Here is a 21,131-nt window from a genome sequence, read left to right as displayed (position 1 = left end):
CCAAAAGAGACAAAAAAATGTTCTGGTAGGTCAGATCACTGCTTACAGGGCTTAAAACATGCAATTTGAGGTAGTCGTCTTTGAAAAGTATAATTTTGGGGAGGTGGGAGGAATGTATAAATAGGTTCCATTGGAAATTGAATGGTTAAAAGTAAAAGAAGAAAATGTGGAAATTCTAGGGCTCTGAAAAATTCTTTCAAAAGAACACAAAGAAATGAAGTAAATGCAACTCCTGTCCCCAGTACCAATTAAAATAATATAAATTAAACAAATTGGGCCATCCTATTCTGACAGAAGAGAAAGTGTCAAAGAGACATCGGAAATGCTTTTACTTCTGGCCAGACTGAAGTAACAAGCAACTGGATTTAACTTCCTACCTTAAACAATAACAACAACAAAACAGACAATCTATGAAATAATGGTTTGAAGATACTGGATATGGGGAAACGAATGACAGTGACCCCTGATAGATGGGAAGTAAATGAGGTGAGTACTACAATTGCCCCAGCTTACTACCTTGAGATAGTTTCCAGGCCATAGCTGAGGGAGGGGAAACTTAGAGCTCACAAGCCTCCTAAAGTTAAGGATATGCAGCTGAGAATCTAGGGCAATTAAGATGGCTAGAGATTACAGAGACTATTGCTGATGGATCTGTTTGAGGGTTAGGGTATGCATTCAAGGTCCTGGCAGTATACAAGCACTCCCCAGCTTTGACTTTCTGCTGAGCTGTCCTCTTGTCTTCTCTGCTCTCGCACATGGTCTCACATTCAGCCAGGGATGTATGGATAACACTCCCAAGTCTCCCCCAAGAGTGTGTGCAATCTTGCTCATGACCATAGTCTTCCAGACCACTGCAGTTACATGTGAGCTCTTCAAAGCACAGTATGCCTGTCTCATTCCCCAGAATGCCCTGATCAATTTCAGACTATTCTGCCAGCTTCTCGCTTTTCCCAGTCAGGATTGCAACCTGCGGATAGCTGCAGCACTGACCTTCTCCATTCATTTTCCATTGGTATTGCTATGGTTTCTAATATCCAGGGGCATGGAGTATTTCTGCTCCACTCCAATTTCAAACAGCTCCTTCCTACAGCAAACTCTGGTTTTCAACACTACTTAACCGAAGTAGAAGTTGGTGGGGAGGGTAGAGGGAGAGTATGGAGCAGCCGCAGGCTAAAACTCAACAGACACTCACCATTCTTAACTGAATTTCAGTCATCTGTCTTGAATAAATGCCTCTCAACTTGTTGTTTGCCTCCAGACCTGTTTTATATCATTTCATTTAATCTATCATTGATTTGTGAAGAAAGTTTTTTTGTGTGTTTCTCTGCCATTCTATAATCCTTTTTATCAGAGTCACTGTTTTCTGTTTCCAGATTGTTTGGCTGAGATGGTCGCAGAGAACTCCCTGGCTGCCCTTTTCAGTCATCATTGATAATAAAACAATAATGGAAAAACCTGAGATGCCCTTAATTAGGAGAAATCCAACCATCAAATTATTTATAATAAAGGCTTTATGTATACAGCTTGAGAGGCATCATATTCATCTGTAGATGGCTGTTTTTTTTAGTCCCAGCTCAGCTCCAAACGATATATGTGGCATAGGCCATTCATGTTTTATCTCCAAATCTCAATTTCCTCATATAGAATAGAGGTATTTGCCTAGATTTTTTAAAAGCTTCTTTCATCTCAGAAATTCTATGGTCCTGTGAGAAAATAACTAGGATGTCAGTTTTACAAGAAATACCTGGCAAGATTAAAGTAAATGTGGTTGATGAGGGAATTGTCCCTAATCTAAGGAGGCAGAAAATGGAGTTGAACACCTGTTGCTATATGTGAATATTACTATTGTAATCAGTGTTTAATTTGAGATATATGTTGTTGTACATAATTAGCCTTAGATGTCAATCATGAAAAAGGTTGTACTTGCCAGAAATATTTTTATTCACGACATTTTAAAAGATGTGGGAGAATGTGTGGAAAGGTACTGGGATTATATGTTAGATGTAATGACATTGAACTGGCAGGAGACAGGCTTTTGGATGTTGAAACTCAGTGCTCCCCAGGCTGGATACTGTGAGGCTCGAATATCATTAAGTTGAACAATTTTCCTTCAAAAATTTCCTGAAATGAATTTAATTTTCTTAATTAAAGTGACTAAATGTAAAATCATATGATGGCTCAAAGGTCAAATGCTTGCTCTATTTTAAGACATGTAAAACCTGCCAAATTGAATGATTTATTATAAAGGAAATTAAATTCAATTATTCATTTGAGGAAACTGCAGAAGATTATCTTTGGTATTTGTAGGCACTCTTAAATACTGGCACTTAATACAGAATTTGCCCTAGCATTGGTCTCTTGACAGTGACACAGTGTGATACACGAACATAATTTTTATTGTAAATGCCCAAGACTGAAAGAAGTCAAAGTTTCCTAAATCAGATTCCAGAAGTGGCTATAATGAGAAATAAATAATATTTACATATACTTATATTCTGCATTAAATCTCTAATGACTGCTTTCCACAATAAAGAGGAAAAATATTACTGTGTAAAAATATAACGTAAGCATAAAATACACAAAAGATCAATACAAGTCAATGGATAAAGTGAACAGATCATCTTAATAAGCTTTTTCAGTAAACAGTCAGCAATTATTATTTGGGTTCCTAATGAATATTTATTAGTGGGCAGTTTTTTACATACCATTGATAAGATGTAAATGATACAAGAGTTAAGTTATTTGTAGTTTAGTTAAAATCAAGTTAGGATTTGTAGTTTGTGTTTTCTATCCATTGACTTTAATGTGCATATTAATTATCTGAGGATTTGTTAAAATGCAATTCTAATTTAGTAGATCTGGAGTAAGGTCTGAGATTCAGCATTTCCAGCAAGCTTCCAGGTGATGCCAATGCTGTTGTTTCAAGAACCAGACTGTAACAGGAGCTAAAAATGTCCTCAGTGTTCTTACACAAGATGTCTCAAGTAGTCATTTTTAGAATATATGAATTGATGATCATACTTGTGTGGAAACTTTACTCTCTTATACCATATTCTTAATGAATGAATGTTTTAGTGAGACAAGAAAGGAAAAAATTAGCAATAAATTATTCTTCAGTATACTTTAATTTTGTATTGTTTAATATTTGTATGTTTAGTTTTGGTCTTTCCATTTTTTTTTTCTTTTTTCCTTTTTTTTTTTTTTTTTTTGCTGTACGTGGGCCTCTCACTGTTGTGGAGCACAGGCTCTGGACACGCAGGCTCAGCGTCCATGGCTTACAGGCCCAACTGCTCCTTGGCATGTGGGATCTTCCCAGACCGGGGCACGAACCTGTGTCCCCTGCATTGGCAGGCGGACTCTCAACCACTGCGCCACCAGGGAAGCCCTGGTCTTTCCAATTTTGAAAATGCATTTTACTCAGTTATCGTATCACGTTGTATTTTTTTATTTCCCAAATAACTAACTCATTGTTTTATTGTTTATTGTTTTATAAATAAGCATTCTTTGAGGGGTTGAATGCCCACCAAATGCAGAGGAGTTCCTTTGCCAAAATAGGCATGAGGAATGTTGGAAGGGACATTAAATAAACCAAGTTCAAAGAAATTATTTTTGTGCCAAAAATAAATCAATGTAGACATTAAGAATAAGTCATTAGAAAATGTAAAAACTAGAGTGTTTTCCTAATCTGAAATGAACAACTTTAAAAAGCTTTAAAAATGTTGGATGTGTATCCCCTTTAATGTTTGTCTCGTTAGTTTCTTATGTTAAGAATGGTATTTCTGTTGAGCACTACTTTGTCATTGCTTAGACTATATTTTTTACTTCTACTCTTTCAGGAACATTTAAAATTTTTTCTGAATCCAATCAGTATTGGCTTTCACCTTTAACTCCCATCTCTTTTCTTCCCTTCTTGCTGGCTTGGGCACTTTCCTATGGTATTCCAAATCCTAAATATCACCAGGCCGTTCATGAAAGGATTTTCCTCTTGGATTTCATCTTGATATGAAGTATTAGGAGAGCAGACACTGAAGAAAAAGAAAGTAATATGAAAATCAAAACTTCATTAGAGTTAATTTTTCTCTGGGGATGGGTAATCACTTCAAAATTTGTAATCATTGCAAATCACTAAAAATGTTACTCTTAAACAAGTTGATTATAGACAACAGGAAGTCATGGGGCAACTTCCCTAATGAATGAGTTCACTTTACGTCCTAGCCAACCACAAGTCAGAGGAGTTGTGGGGAAGTAACCCTTTCCTGGCTGATTAAAAGGCTGACTTTATACTTAAGAACCCCTGAAAGATGTCATTAAAAGAAGCAGGTGGGGGACCCCAGAAATGCAAAATATCACAATATAGAGTGGAGCAAGGACTACTGAGAGAAACAAATCTTCTTTGGGAAAAAGAGGACAATTGTTTGAAAATGAATAGATTTTTACAGCATTCATTACTCAAATTAATTGTTTTCAGTTTTCAACAGTTTTTAATTCAGATGCATGCAATAAAATTTTTTGTGCTTCAATATGCAAGATGCAGGATACCTGAGGAAAATGTTAAGCCAGAAGGTAGGACACTCAGGTCAGAAGGGAAGAAAACCCTATATTGGGGTAGAAATTTTTTTTTTTTTTTTTTGCGATACGTGGGCCTCTCACTGTTGTGGCCTCTCCCGTTGCGGAGCACAGGCTCCGGACACGCAGGCCCAGCGACCATGGCTCACAGGCCCAGCCGTTCTGTGGCATGTGGGATCTTCCTGGACTGGGGCATGAACCCGTGTTCCCTTCATCAGCAGGCGGACTCTCAACCACTGCGCCACCAGGGAAGCCCTGGAGTGGAAATTTGTTCCTTCAGGCAAAGAGGCATTTTTTATTGTTTGCATAGATCTAACAAGGCATTGAAATTCGCTATTATGTGAAAAATCTGCTTGGTTTAATGAAATCTTTAACAGATACTAATAAAGAGACATATACAGAGAGAAATTATTCTGTCAATCATCAAAAAAACATAATGCTATTATAGTCTTTAAATGGAAAAAGAAGAGCAAGAGGTGAGATCTGAGTGAGCAATTTGCATTACTGTTTATGCAGTAAATGACAAGGGGTTATAAGAAAAAAAAAAAAAAATGCAACTGATATTTCAGGTGAAAGCAATGTGTTTTCTTCCTCTAAGCAAAAAGTACCCATGGAGGTTAGGCCAATCTGACAGAACTAGGTCAACAACTGGCTTGATTGATTCAGGTGACATTAACCAGTAAAGCAAGCCAAATATGTTAAGGCTTTGTTCACATATGAAAATATCTGTATGAATGTTATTCAATTCCATATTACTCATTGTTTATTGGGGGCTGGCAGAATTCTGAAATGTTCCACAAAATTCCCACCTTTTTGCAGGCTCTGTATAATCTCCTATACTTGAGTGTGGGCAGGGCTGTGAGCATCATGGATTTCATACACATAATTAGACTATGTTTTATGTCAACGTGAAGAGATTTTGCAAATATAATTATGGTCCTAATTCAATTGATTTTAAATTATTCAAAACTGAGATTATCTAGGTGGACCAGATCTAATCAAATGAGCCCTTCAAAAGGACTGGCCTCTTTTCGAAATCAGAGACGTTTGAAGCATGAGAGAAATTCTCCTGCTGGCTTTGGAAATAAAAACAAACAAACAGACAAAAAACAGCTAAGTTGTGAGAGGGTCTATAGAGGAAATCCTGTGTCAAGGAGCTGTGGGCAGTTTCTTGGAGCTGAGAGTGACCCTCAACCAACAACAAACAATCAAAATGGAACTTCTGTCCTACAACTGCAAGGGAATAAATTCTGCCAACAATCTGAATGAGTTTCATGAGAATATTGAGCTTTAGTTGAGATCCTAGCCAGGCCAACATATAGATTTTTCAGCCCTGTGAGCCCCTAAGTAAGAACCCAGCTAATATATGCCAGACTCCTGATCTATAGAATCTATGAGATAACAAATAAGTATTTTTTTAAGCTTCAAAATGGCATTACCATTTTGGATGACAGTTTAGCAGTGTCTTAAAAAGCTGGATGTAGTTTTACCATACAATCCGGAAATTGTGCTCCTTGGTATTTACCTAATTATTTGAAAATGTATATGTACACGAAACCTTGTATCCAAATGTTTATAGCATAGTTATCCATAATTGTTAAAATGTGAAGCAACCAAGATGTTCTTCCATAGGTGAATGGATGAACAAACTGTTATGCCTTCATATGATGGACTATTATTCAACAATAAGGAGAAACAAGCTATCAAGTCGTGAAAAGATATGAAGGAACGTTAAATGCATATTCCTCAATGAAAGAAGCCAATCTGAAAAAGCTAAATAATGTATGATTCCAAATATATGAGATTTTGGGAAAAGTAATAGTCTCGAGATAGTAAAGAGTCCAGGGGTTGCCAGGGGAGGAGAGGAGAGGTGAAGAGGTGAAGCATAAAGGATTCTTAAGGGGAGTGAAACTACTCTGTATGTGGATACATGACATTATGCATTTGCTAAAATCCAAAAACAGAACTGAAGAACACAATGAATGAACCTTAACTTAACCTACAGATGTTAGTTAATAATATTGTCCTAATATTGATCCATCATCTGTAACAAATGTACCAGACCAATGCAAGATGTTAATAATAAGGGAAATTGTGTACATAGGGAGAGGTATATGAGAACAGTATTATCTGTACTATCTGCTCATCTTTTCTGTAAATCTAAAACTGTTCTAAAAACAAAGTCTATTCATTTCAAATGAAAAGTAGCATTTCAAATGGAAGAATTTTGGCCTCAGTGAGAGGGCGTGGTGAGTATGTGACAAACTTTTTCTAAAGAATGCTCCTGCTACTCAGCTCTGGGATTTTTGACACAGGAAAATGAGATATTCTGATTTCTCAGGAAAAGCAAGAAAAAAGTCTATTTCTCAGTAAATATTCTGATTTTGAAATGTTAGAAATATATTCAATTACAATTTTTTAAACATTATTTTGGAGTTAGATCTAAACCAAATAATTTCTACCTTTGATATAGAAAATTCACTGGTTGGTAAAATGGCAAAAAATTAACAAACGACTGTGGCAGATTTCATTTTGTTTGGTACTTTCCACAGGTGAAAATTCAATGCTGAAAAAAATCAATGTATCATGTGTCAGTGTCCTGTCTTACACAGGCTAATTCTCTATAGGTTGATCACCTTTGAAACAATGATCCAAGAATGCTGTCTGAGTATTTTTTGTGCGGGGGAGGGGGCGGGGAAGGGAGATTGTTCAAAAAAAATCTAATTTAGTGGCAAGGAGCCTTTTCCCTAAGTACAAGAAATGCCCTTCCTCTGTCACACAAGTAACGAGTTCAGCAATTAAAAAGGATATGTTGTAGCTGCATTAGTCAAATGGTAGGTATAGTGCAGACTAAAGAGACATTTCCAGAATGTATGGTGGCCTTTAAATCACTTAATGTCCATCTTTATATCAGTTAAGCAATAGTGCTATAGTGCAGCCTACCCTATTACTGTATTTTTCTGGCTACAGAACTAATAAAAGAGAAGTCCAATCTCAATTGATGAAAATCCAAATTGCAGACTATTTTTAAATAAATGAAATTTTACTTCCAAGCACATAAAAGAATTATAGGCAGTAAAGCAAGGATTCTTAGCCTATAAGCTGTGGTGGACAGGTAAACATGAATTACAGAAAGTCATGGACTAAAATGTGTGCAATTATAATAGATGATCCTTAAAATTTTGAAAATATATGGTACTTGATTGCACCTTAAATATGTACTTATGTAAATACAAGTAATTCTAAATTAATAAATCCCTTAACAGCAATCTTTAAAATGCTTATAATTTGATCCCTAAAAAATGTTTACTGAATATTTGTTGTGAAAAATAACTGGGTGAGTTTTTAGATAATGTCACAATAAGATTTGATACCTTTTCTCAAAGAACTTGTATTTTACAGAAGAGACAGGTATCTGCACAGTTATGTTAGGACAGAAGTTGAGGAAGAAACATGCTTTGGGGACCCCAAAGGTGGAGGCACTAATTCCAAAGAGAGATGAGAGAAGGCTTTCTTAGGAAGAGTTAGCATTTGAGCTTCAGTAAAAATGAATGGGGATATGGGAAGTATTTAATACATATTTAATACACTTAATAGATGAGATGAGGAGTGAACACAAATAATTACATAGAGTTTGGAAAATACAAAGTTTTGTGTCCTAGACAGATAATGTGTTTGGTGAAGGCAAGAAGGTGCATTCAGAGAGGAAACTGGAATTTTATGTTGTTTCAAGGTAACATTTTGTTATAAAATAAAGTCCAATTCTTTAGCGTAAAATTTTACTGTGTCTTTCCTGATATCTATGAGATCTTGGGCATTTATTTTATGTATTTCCAAAGATGGTGCCATAATTAAACATACATGACAAATTTTAACAGAGAAGTTTCATCATCAATATGAAACTAAGATGATGCTTTCTGGGAAGTCCTGGGTACAAGACTGTCAAGGTTTTGAATGGTATATATCTCAACAAAATCTAACCCAAAAAGGACATGCTATTTTCAGATGTACAAGAAACCTAAGAAATGATCTCTTCAGAATCATTGGCAAGGTCCTATCTACTCCAGAAGCTTGGGGACCATAAAACTGTACCCCTTGGCTAGTATGAAATGTTCTTGATCAGTCTAGGAATGAATCAAGTGTGGACACATTTGTGTACTGTAAAGATTATAATAGCATACTCTCCTTCCTCACCATTGTGGCACTTAGCTGCTAAAGTCAGTGTTATACCAAACACAAAAGTGTTTCCAGATGCACATCTGAAAGCATTTAGTAGGCCAAAAAATCGGATTTATAGTAATGAGTAGATTCTGAGAAATAAAAAGGATGCAGATAAAGTTCCTAATATTCAAAATTTTCTATTTAAATTCTTGTGTTTTTCATACTACCTGCATATAGTTAAATGACATCTTTTAAAATGTTACTAAAGTTAGTGGTAGTGGCAGGATAAATGGATTCCTTGATTTATATATTTATTTTAGAATAATGTATACAATCAATATGTGTTTACTATTCTGCTCTGAAGAATACAAAAAGGTACAAGAAAGGAAGCAAGAGATTATTGAAAATTCTGTTACTGTGAAACAACCAGTATTAAAATTTAGTGGTCATAATTTTAGACAATAACTGTTGCCAAAATACAAAAAGAAGGATGAATGGCAGGATAGATGCAAAAATAGAAAAATACTTTTAAGAATAGGATCAAATTATACCTGTTATTGTTAAAATACCATATATTTTACTAAGTTAATTTGAATTTAACCAAAAAAAAAAAAGAAGCTAGATTAAAATGGAGGGAGTTATCATACTACAGATTGTTTCATGACATAATAAATATAGTTGCTAAAAAATCCTTCTAATACTTAAAGACTATTAAAAACTTAGAAATGTTTTCCTTTTAGCTAAATAATTCAAGTTATACAGTATTAATAAACACCCTGTCATAAAAGATAATTTAATTTGCTCTTTTATGCTTCTTCTCACCACATTCCTTCTACTTTTCCAATTGTTAATGAAGATAGTATTTTTTAATTTGTCAATGACTTTAATATTTATATTTCTTCTCTAATCACATTTTCACGGCTATTTAATCTTAATTTTATATTTAAGTTAATTTGTTGTTTACACCTCTTTTATGCATTGTCCTTCAATTACCTACTTCTTTTTTTTTTTTTTTTGGTGTTACGTGGGCCTCTCACTGTTGTGGCCTCTCCCATTGCAGGGCACAGGCTCTGGACGCGCAGGCTCAGCGGCCATGGCTCACGGGCCCAGCCGCTCCGCGGCATGTGGGATCTTCCCGGATGGGGGAACGAACCTGCGTCCCCTGCATCGGCAGGCGGACTCTCAACCACTGCGCCACCAGGGAAGCCCTACCTACTTCTTTATTTAAATTCATCTCTTGTTTGACTTGATTTCATCTTCAAATGGCTTTCTTTTTCTTTTTTTTTTTTAAAGATCATATGACTCCAGTGGTGTAAATCCTCATTCTTATTTTTATAATTTGAAATGGCTGGCTATTGACTTTCTTTTATAAAGGATGCTTGGCTGAGTATATTTGTAGGTAATCCATTTTCTCTCACCAATCTTTATAGCTAGACATTGACCTACTGTGTCCTGAGTGTTGATATTACAGAAGAGAAGTCTCAGGTTAGTCTGTTTTTTTCCTTTGCAGGTGACCTGCTTTTCCTGAGGCTTCAGCAAATACATTCATCCTTTGTGAATTTCAGTAAGTTAACCGGGGTTTACCTCAATGCTGAAGTAAAGCCCTAGAGTATATCATACTCCTTTTTAAATACACTATCTCTTTTCTTCTTCCTTGATTCCCAAATACTGTTTTTCTTATGTTTATCTGTGAAGTTCAAAAACTACAGGATGTTTTGATGTCTAGTATTTTGAATTGTTTTTTTGTTGTTATATATACAATATGTGTTTTTACCATATAGACTCAATTACTGATTTCATAATTTTTCTGTATTTTATTTCTGAATAACTTATCTGTTAGATATTGTATTAGTCTGCTAGGTCTGTAGTAATAAAATACCATAGACTTAAACCATAGAAACTTATTTTCTCACAGGTCCAAGGTCAAGGTCCAGCAGGGTTCCAATTCTACTGAGGGTTTCCTTCCCGGCTTGCAGACTGATGCCTTCTCACCATGCCTCACACAGTGGAGAGAATATCTCTTCTTCTCAGGACACTGATCCCATCATGGGTGCCCCACTCTCAAGACTTCACATAAACTTAATAACCTCTCAAAGACTTCATTCCAAATGCTATCACATTGGGGGTTAGGGCTTGAACATATGAATTTTGAGGGGACATAAACATTCAGTCCGTAACAAATATATTGAGCTCTCAGTTTCAAGAATACAAGTGAACTACAGGTTACATGTTCTTGTATAGCTTTTATATGTATTATCTTCTCCATACTTTATTATTTTTTCCTCTATGTTTTCACAGGGGTTGTCTCAAACTTTTCTTCCATGCCATTAATTTGGTTTTTCATCATGTCTATTTTATTCTTTGTTTTTTCTATTTAATAGATTATTGTATGCTCAGTACATTTCTTTAGTCTGCCTTTTAAAATCTTATTATGCTTTTTCATAAATAACATTTTTGTACCTGTATTTTGTTGAATTCAAATTATCACCAAATTCTAATCAAATTCTATTATCTCAGGGAGCTCTTTTGCAGAATTTGTTTCTACTCCTTTGGTTATGTCTATGTCAGACAAGTTTTGCCGAGTTGCCAGCTCATTTATTTTTCATCTTGTTCTTAATGTGGGCTGTTGAGTTTACATTAACCATATGTTCTGAAATAATTTGGGCAATTGTTTTTGACTCCTCATCTAGTTAATCTGGCTGGAACAATAGATATGGTTCCAGCTTTCCAAGTTTGTGAGATAATATCACTCTCCTTTATTAGATAGTTGCTGATGAAATTATGACTTTTTAAATATTTAGAATTTTTTCCTACTTAATTATGAATTGAAGAAGGAACTATTTGTGAGTGAGTCAGCTTTTTTTTTTTTTCCTTTACCCAGCATCCACAAGGCCATAGAATTAAAGGACAGTTGTCAGGATAATATTTTCCAAGATAAGACCCCAAGAGAAGAGAGAATAAGAAGATATGTCCTATATGTGAAGGTAAGTTAACTAAGCTTAAAAGAAAATGATAAAACCAAGGTCTTTTTAAAGAATTTGGTAGGAAGAATTTATGCAATTTATTTGGATGTATTCTTCAGACTTTAAAAAACAATAGTAAATGGCCAACTAAGTGGATTTCAGTTGTGATGATGAATGCTGATGGATTATATTTCTGCCTATGAACTGAAAAGCATGAGTGAATAAGAAAGACATGTTTGTTTGATTAACTACATGTGAAAGATTCAAACACATTTTACACATAAAAGTGTATATGTGTTAATAATCCATAATAAACTATACGAGTATTATCTTGAGGTTATGGGCTTAATTATTAAAAGAAATGACATTCATGAACTATGTAAATTGAGATCCAATTAACTTGCTGCAGCTATCTTATTAAATGCCAATTAAGTATATTAACATTCTTTACAATTCATATTTCAATATGAATTTAACTGTACCTTCATTGCCATTGTACTGTTGAGTTAATTACATAGCTAGATGATTTATCTTTTGCATAATTATTAAGCTTTACCCTCTGTTCTTCAAAAAACTAAAATTGATAGCTTTATAAACTCTGAAGATAAGTCCCCAAAGCATCACTAATTTCCTGGCTTTGTACAAATCTTTGTTTTAAAGCAAAATGAAGATTTCACATGGTTTGTATTAGCTGGATAGCGATTCAAATTCTTTATTTGAAATAAAATATGAAGCCATACAATGTGCCTGAAAGACATTATTAGGTCTTTCAAATTATTTTCTTTTCTGTTATGATTTTGGTTAATGTCTGTCTAATTATAGAAAGGTTTTCTGACAATTGAGAGGGTTTTTTTTTAATAAAATAGAATAAGAAGTAGCCTATTAGAACACAAATATTGATATTTTAGATCCTTTTGGTGAGACAGGTTTTATTTTGCTTCAACAATCCCCTGAATATCTAGCATAGTAACAGGCACTTACCAAGTTTGAAGTAGTTGAAGGGATCATGGGCTTTGTAGTCAGATAATTTGGGGTTCAGTGTCTCTCCCAGTTTCTGTTTCTTTGGTGATAGAAATTGATGACATTTATGGCATTTAGCCTATTTACTCATTAGTAAAATGTAGATGGTAACAACTCCTGTATATGTTTATGTGAATATTAAATATAATTAAATGCATATATACATGAAAACATAATACCATGAATGGAAGTCCATACTCAGTAAAAACTAGCTTTTGTTCCTGTCATTTATATATTTTTGATTTTTGAAACAACTTCATTGATTTGTATATAACCTACTGCTAAGTAACTTTATATATGATTTATGAATGGGTTGGATCTCAGGGCATCTATTAGTCTTGAAAGAAAGGAGTATAAAAGAATGCATTCACATGAAAGACAATTTGGTTATTCAAATCTGAGTATACACAAGATCATTGCCTTGTTTCATTTACCTCATTAAGATAAAATTTTAATGGTTAACTCTATATTTATACAAAGAGAACCTATTTCCCATATATTTACTTATGGTTCAAGAGTCAGTACACTGATGAATCTAAATATGAATTATTGAGAGCAGGAATGCCAGAAAATCCATCCTGATTCCATGCTGACTGGTGACCATTCAGTGGAGGCATGCAAATAGTTTGGCTGGGTATATTTTGCTTTTTTCCTTTAGTTCCACACAGCTCAGTGCTCAGCAGATGTGGCCTGTTCGTCATTGCATTGTTGTGTGATATTCAGATGTAAGTTTCAAGTGGAAAGGAATAACCTTTTCTATGTATTATTCCCGTGAACTCCGCCCAGCACCCCTTCCCTAGTCTTCTCAGCCCTCACTTTTCCTCTGTGTGGAAAGACTGATAAGTGGAAGCCAGACTACCTCCATTTCTTCTCTTCTTGCCTAAGCAGTGACGATCACTTCCCTTCTTGACATTGTCACTTGTTTCTTTGTTAATCTGTGCCTGTTTAAGTCTTCCATAAAACCACCAATAAAATCACCTATAAAGCCATCAGGTGTCAGGTACAATAACAAATGTCTTGGAAACAAAATCACCCTAATGAAATGGAAGGAAACCTAAAATCTTCGTCCATGTGCTTCCAATTAGAAATGTTTCCCCTAGCTTGCCATTATTTATAGCACTGTTAATGACGGAATTCACACGGAAATAAATGTCTTTCTTGTTGGTGATCATTCATGAGGCCCATGTGCTTATGAGTACCTCAAACAGAACATTCTAATATGGTAGTTTGAGACTGAGGGTCACTGGGAATTAATGTAGAAGTCTGAGAATGGATTTTACCTGTAGCTTCACAACAATTTCATTGAGCTCTGGGTCTGACTGATAAGGATGAACAATTATGACCGCTAGAGGAAGTTTATGGAAGGTAGTTGAACAATTCCAATGTGGCTCTGGAATATCAAAATTGCAATTTGTACAGGTGGTGAACTTTTAGTCAACTAAGCAATGAAAATAAAGCTGCTGCCACTTGTCAGAAAGCTAGCATTTGGATAAAAATTCTTGTAGCAGCCCTAGCCCACAAGGCAGGTAGGTTGCAGGCACTAGCTTCAGTTGAAAGTTGCTAGGTTTTCTTTTCTAGGATTTGATAGCCTACTGTCACATTTTATTTCTCTCTAGAGTTCTTCATTTAGATAGGAACTTCAAGGATCTTCCCCCATTTCATAACTGCAAAAGACACCCAAGGAAAGAGTAGTCCTAATGATAGATTTCATCCATTGACTACTCTTCAGACATTTTACATACTCAGTTCACAAAACAGTGCTGCAATGCAGGCAGTTTTTACAGTGATTTTACATGTGAGAAAACTATACCTTGAAGACTAATCACTGAGTAAGCTATTATCCAAACAGACTGATTTATCCCTTGAGCTTGTACTCCTTAACTACACCATTCTGCTTGTGAGTTAATTGACTTAATTGAATGAACCCATGAGTTCATCATCACAGATCTCATTCCTGCTAACATATATCCCCAAATCCCCACATTTTTTTGCATAATTACTTTAGTACCTTCTTCTGAAGGAGTCTGTATAGGTTTAGTCACTAAAAGTATTTCCTCCTGTGTTGTCAAGAGTATTTTGTTGTTTGTATTTATAGTCTGTGTGTCCTCTAATTATCTGGTCTTGAAGGATTCTGCCTTGTAACTTAATTCTACTAGAATTAATGTGAAATGCTGTGGTGATTTAACTTAATCCTCTGTGTCTGACAGTGCATGCATGATATGAAGTGGTGAGGTAAATATTCAGTGTCTCAGACACTTTGTTTCCTGCATTTTAAAATGTTTCATGAGTTGAAACTTCCATGCAGTCTGCACACTTTTTTACATATTTTATTTTTCATTTTTCCCCATGGATAGTATAGACATGTATGAGTAACTGGCATTCTACACTCTTGATATATTGAGAAATAATTATAACGATGGTGATTGTGCCAGCAAGAAGTTGGAATTTAGGTAAATATTCTATTTAAATCTGTTTTATTAATTCAAACATCCCTGAAAGCATTGTAGGTATACCTTTTCAAAAAAAAATAATGATGTTCCCTTGGAATTTCTAGAACTTGCTCAATTTATGCCTCAGGATCCACTCAAATTTTAAACATTGTCTCTGTCTTACTTTTCACTATTTTTGAAATTTTTGTATAGCATTTCAATTTATAAACCCCTTAAATATTTTTCTTAAACAAAATTTTTATTCAGTAGTATTTAGTGGCATGTTCAGGATTTCCTAACAATACTAGGTGTATCTATACTAATAGAGGCCAGTATCTAGGGTTTCTTGTACTGCAGGATTCTACATAAAGTTCTTGAGTATCTTGCAAAAGTCATGAACAAATTATTTTTTTCTCTTCTATCAAAACTTTTATCTATTGCAAGAAACCATTGCTGATCTTGTGGGATGGCTTAAAAGAATTTGCTTTATTTGGTCTAAAGCCACCATCTTTCTTTTCTAAAAGTTATTTCCTATCCCCATTGAATGATACAATCACTCCTGTCCTTAGTTTGCTATTATAGCATATTCTTGGAATCCAGTCTTCCTACATTTATAGACATATGATATAGATGCAGGAGATTAAGTCTAGGAGATGAATTTGTCATGAGAGTGAAAGTGACTGGTAAAATCTCCTCACTCACTTTTCCTATAGATTAGGGAGAAGGTTTATAGTTTTCACCATAAAACTATAAAACTTCTTTAACATTTAATAGTGAAAATAATAAATCTCTCAGAGGAGGGTATAGGAGAATATATTCATGAATTGGCATGATCAAATGTTTCTTAATTAGACCACTGTTCAAAAAAGAAATGTTTGTTAATTTTGGTGTCATTAGAATTCAAATTTCCATTTCATCAAAAGACAGCATGAAGAGAAAGAAAATGTAAAACAGGGAAAGATGGTTGCAGTACATACATCAGACAAAGGACTTGTATTTAAAATACATAAAGAATCCCAGCAAAGCAAGAAGAAAAGGACAGATACTTTAGAGGAAAACACAACAACAAATAAATAGGCAGTTCAGAAAAGAATATATCTAAATGATCAATAAGTGTATGTAAAGTTTGACAAAGTCATTCTTCATTAGGGAAGTGCAAATTATAATCTCAATGTATCAATAATAATATACCACTTAGACTCATCATAATGGCTGAAATAAAAATCTGACAATACCAAGTGCTGACTAGCATGTTGAACAAACGCAAATTATACAACTAATGGGAATATTAATTGTTATAAACACCTCACAAAATTTCTTTGCCATATCTATTACAATAACTCATGTATACTAACATTCTATACACACACACACAGGTGCTAGATTACAGTGTATGTGTATGTGTATATGTGAATCAGAAGACATGTGCATGTCTATGCATCAAAAGAAATGGACAAGAATGCATATAATAGCGTTGTTCACAACAGAGCCTAAATTGGGTTAAAAGCTTCCAATATTCATCTCTGATAGATTGAATAAACTACAGTCCTACAGTGGAATACTGTACATTAATGAAAACAACAAACTACTGTTACTTGCAAAAACAGAGATGCATCACACAAATATGATTCTGAGTGAAAGAAGTCACTTACAAAAGAGTACATACTGATGATGTCAATATATATTGGTATAAAACAGGGAAATTAATTTACAGTGGTGAAAGTCAAAAGTGGTTATTTTCCTGTGCATGGGTAATGACCATGAGGGGGCATAAGGCAGGTTACTGAGCTATAGTAATGTTCTACACCTTAATCTGAGTGGAAGTTATCTGATTTTATCTGCACGTGTACATTTTGTAAAAATTAATCAAGCTATACAAGAGATATTTGTGTACTTTATATTAAATTATAAATTTAATTTAATAAATTTTATATTAAATTTTATATTAAATTTTATATTAAATTATAAATTTAATAAAATAAATACCAAAGACCAGACACATGAAAATACTATATCTAACAATGAGGATAGGAAATTACCTCAGGGAAGAACTTTTTTTTAGTTTTATAATTGCTTGATAGACAGAACCAGATTAAATATGACTGAAACTATTCTATTTATAGCTTGCAGATACCATTTTGTAAAAAAACAAATATATTCATCCGGGCTCCTTCTGCTATATACTTACTTATTGATTATTATCTTTTCCTGATCAGTAAAGTTGTCTAATATCTGCTATAGGATTATTTAGGAGATTCAATGAAATAACGCAATAAAAATTCTTATCTCAGTGCATGGCACATAGCACTCACATACGATAGGTAGTCTTATTATTAGTATCATTATCATTTATTTTACTTATTATAAGCACTTGGCTCGTTTTGCCATATATATATATATATATATTTTTTTTTTTTTTTTGTTACGGTACGCGGGCCTCTCACTGTTGTGGCCTTGACCTTTCCCGTTGCGGAGCACAGGCTCCGGACGCGCGGGCTCAGCGGCCATGGCTCACGGGCCCAGCCGCTCCGCAGCATGTGGGATCTTCCCGGACTGGGGCACGAACCCATGTCCCCTGCAAAGGCAGGCGGACTCTCAACCACTGCGCCACCAGGGAAGCCCCCTAATATATATTTTAAAAGTCTATTTTTATTTTTAAAACATCATAAATCGTTAAAATTAAAAACTTTTGCTGTGCCAAAGACACTGCCAAAAGAATGAAGAGACAAACTGCAGAGTGGGAAAAAATATCTGCAAACCGCACATCCGGCAAAGAACTTCTATTCAGATTCTATAAAGAACTCTCAAAACTCAGTAGCAAGAAGATAAGCCACCCATTTAAAAAATGGACAAAGGACTTGTGCAGACATTTTACCATAAGGATATAAGGATGACAAACGAAGGCATGAGAAGATACTTAACATCATTAGCCATGAGGGAAACACAAGTGGAAATCATGATGAGATACACTGCACGCCTATTAGGGTAGCTATAATAAAAACTGTTGACAGAACCAAGTGCTGATGAGAATGCAGAGGAACTGAGACCCTCATATACTGCTGGTGGGAATATAAAATGGTACACGCACTTTGAAAAACGGGATGCTAGTTTTTTTGTAAAGTTAAACATATGCTTCCCATAGGACCCATCAAACCTGCACCCACGTATTTACCCCAGAGAAATGAAAACTTTTCTTCACATGAAAGCCTGTTCATGAATGTTCATAGCAGCTTTATTTATAATAGCCAAAAGCTGGAAACAATCTAAATGTCCTTCAGTGAGTGAATCGTTAAATAAAGTGTGGTACATCCAAACAATGGAATACTACTCAACAGTTAAAATGCACAATATTGAGACATGCAACAACTTGGATGGATCTCAGACATTTATACTCAGTGAGAGAAGCTAGCCTATAGGTTACATACTGAATGACTCATTTATTTGACAATCTCGAAAAGACAAAATTATAGTGATGGAAAACAGAAAAAAAAATCATAAATCATATTATTTTCTTGGACAGTCCTATACTTATTACAAATTACCATTTAAATGTATTAAGAGAAACAATTAGCAAATTATTTTGTGCTCTGTAAAACATAATTAAAATTAATTAAAATATCATATAGACTTTTTTGAAAAACACACACATATACATATTTCTCATCAGCAAAACAACTATATTCTTTTTATTAATTCCTCTAAAAATGTAAGCATCCTTGGACCAACCAACTGTTTAGAATAACTAAACAGTTGTAGTACTTTTACCTATTTGGAGCACTTTTTTAATGTCATGAAAGCCAATTCAAATGTATACTCTATGAGCCTATTTTGGTGCCTACATTTAAGAGCAAAGTGAAACAATAACTCCCATGTAGTAACATAATTCATCTGTAGCACCTGTCTGTTTTAAGAATCATTTGTATTTTGTAAAGTGGTATGGTCTTTGGACTTCAAATTTGCATCTTTGTTCTTAGAAGATAGATTTTTAGGATTGCAAGGATAGTAAATATGATAATATAATGGCTATCCCTCATGTCACAGAGGAAAAAACTTGGGGTCTAGACATGCTAAGAACTTGCTTTGGGTCACTCAGTATAAGACAGAGATGACTATAACCCAGGTCTCCTGACTCATGCTGCTCTTGTATAACCTCTCTGAGATGTCAATAACAGGACAAATGTTTAAAGAGTAAAATGGAAGGGATCCATCAATAGGTTGCTTTCTTTGAAATAGACTATCTAACTCACAGAGTTCATTTTTAGCACACTGTGATCATAACACAAATTTTCAGGCTAAAATTAATGTATCCCACTCTTGCTTTAGATCATGAATTAGCCTACAGCCACATAAACATTAGTGTTGTTAATCACATACGTAGCCCCATCTTCTCCTCTTATGAGGCCCTGTCATTATCAGAAGGTTTTGCTAGTGACAATTTGGATGATGATTTTATTTCTGGGTAAAAGTCAAAGGCATTGAAAGGAAATATTTCATATAATTTCCTAAGCTCTGTGTGGTATTTCTGTGCTAGAGGAGGTAGAAAGGATTTTCAAAATAAATACATTATGCAGTAGGCAATGAAGGGGTAAAGCCACTTTTTCTGTAATCACAGTTTTTTCTAAAGTCATATAGTCCCTATAAATGAGATAATAAAGTAGCTCCACATTGGTTCCTTCAGTTCCCTGGAGTTTAAAGTGTATTAATGGCTATTGGATTCAGAATAAATAAACTGGATGGAAAAATCATTATGTGAGTTCTATTTTCCAAATGTCAATTTGGTTTCTAAGCACTCCAATAACTTACCCTTAATTTTCAGCTTGATGCTTCTGAGAAAAAATAGTTGAAGTTTGGGGCATCATTTATTTTTCCCCTCTTATAATAATGGGATGTGAATTCAGTGGCTGAGTTTATTGAATTTGGCATTAGAAGTTGATTCATCTCTTAAAAAAAACACTTATTTTACATATTGAATTTCATCCTTTGGGGAATAGCAAACAATAAAAAATGCATTGGAAAAATTAGTTGGAATGGCTGGATGAATAGACCCTTTCTTCTCTTTATTGAATTCAGTAGTATCATGTGAACCCCAGTTCTCTCTACTACGATTTAACATTGAGAATTAGTGAACAGAGCTGTTAAACGGAATTATATCTTTCCTGGGAAAAATGTTTAAATTTCCCTGTTTGCAATTTGCATACATTGGGACCTTTATATTTTACAATGCCACAAACAGGAAAGGTCAGAAATGGCAGATCACAGTAGTGGGATATCTAGCGCAGGGTGTGATCAGGCAAGCATGTGGATCTTCGGGATGACCTGCTGACAAAAATTCATATTTTTACCACTGAATCTCTGTTTCATAGAAATGGAAGCAATTAGTTGGCAAGAATGACAAAAAGATAAACTGCAGCACGCAACAATAACAGACCAATAATTTATAATCACAGTCCAAGGTCTTGTAAACTAGTCAAAATATTCACACATGTATGTTTCTGCATTCAACAAACTGTTGAACACTTACCACTTGGGTAGTTTTCTCTTGTAGTTAATTTTCTTCCCCAAATCTCCACCTTTTTCACTTGGCAAATCATCAAATAATTCAGTCTTAATCCCCTTCTGCTCCTTTTTTTTCACTTCAGTTTATTTCAATGTGAAAAATTATTATAGAAGAGAAACTACAGGTTATACACACACTTAAAATATTTTTACCTTCTAATTCACAAACTCACTGGCTGTTTCCTTCCTCCCTTCCTCTCTGCCTGCCTCCCTCCCCTATTTCCTCCCTTTCCTTACTTCTGTGAATTTTGTAATTGTCTCACTATTGCAAAGCTAGAAGAATTGAATTAGTTCTCTTAACTTCACCTCCTTTAGACAATAACAGAAAATATTTTGATATAATTACTTTCCAAATTTTATATATATTTTAAATGCTTGCTGAGTATAGAAGTATAAAGGTATATAATAGTTAAGATCATAATATATACAAAGTTAA

The 21,131-nt window shown here is 34.5% G+C and overlaps 1 long non-coding RNA gene across 1 annotated transcript; it reads left to right on the top strand.

The window, feature by feature from the left end:
• The first annotated feature begins 10,029 nt into the window (after positions 1-10,029).
• Positions 10,030-11,720, top strand: LOC137224661 (uncharacterized). Its single transcript, XR_010943439.1, has 3 exons — positions 10,030-10,122; positions 10,238-10,291; positions 11,609-11,720. It is a non-coding gene; the product is annotated as an uncharacterized lncRNA (long non-coding RNA).
• Positions 11,721-21,131: the final 9,411 nt, after the last annotated feature.

Source organism: Pseudorca crassidens, chromosome 1 (genome assembly GCF_039906515.1).
Source record: "Pseudorca crassidens isolate mPseCra1 chromosome 1, mPseCra1.hap1, whole genome shotgun sequence".
NCBI classification, from domain to species: domain Eukaryota; kingdom Metazoa; phylum Chordata; class Mammalia; order Artiodactyla; family Delphinidae; genus Pseudorca; species Pseudorca crassidens.
The sequence above is the reverse complement of the archived record's forward strand: the minus strand, read 5'-3'. Positions and strand labels throughout refer to the sequence as shown.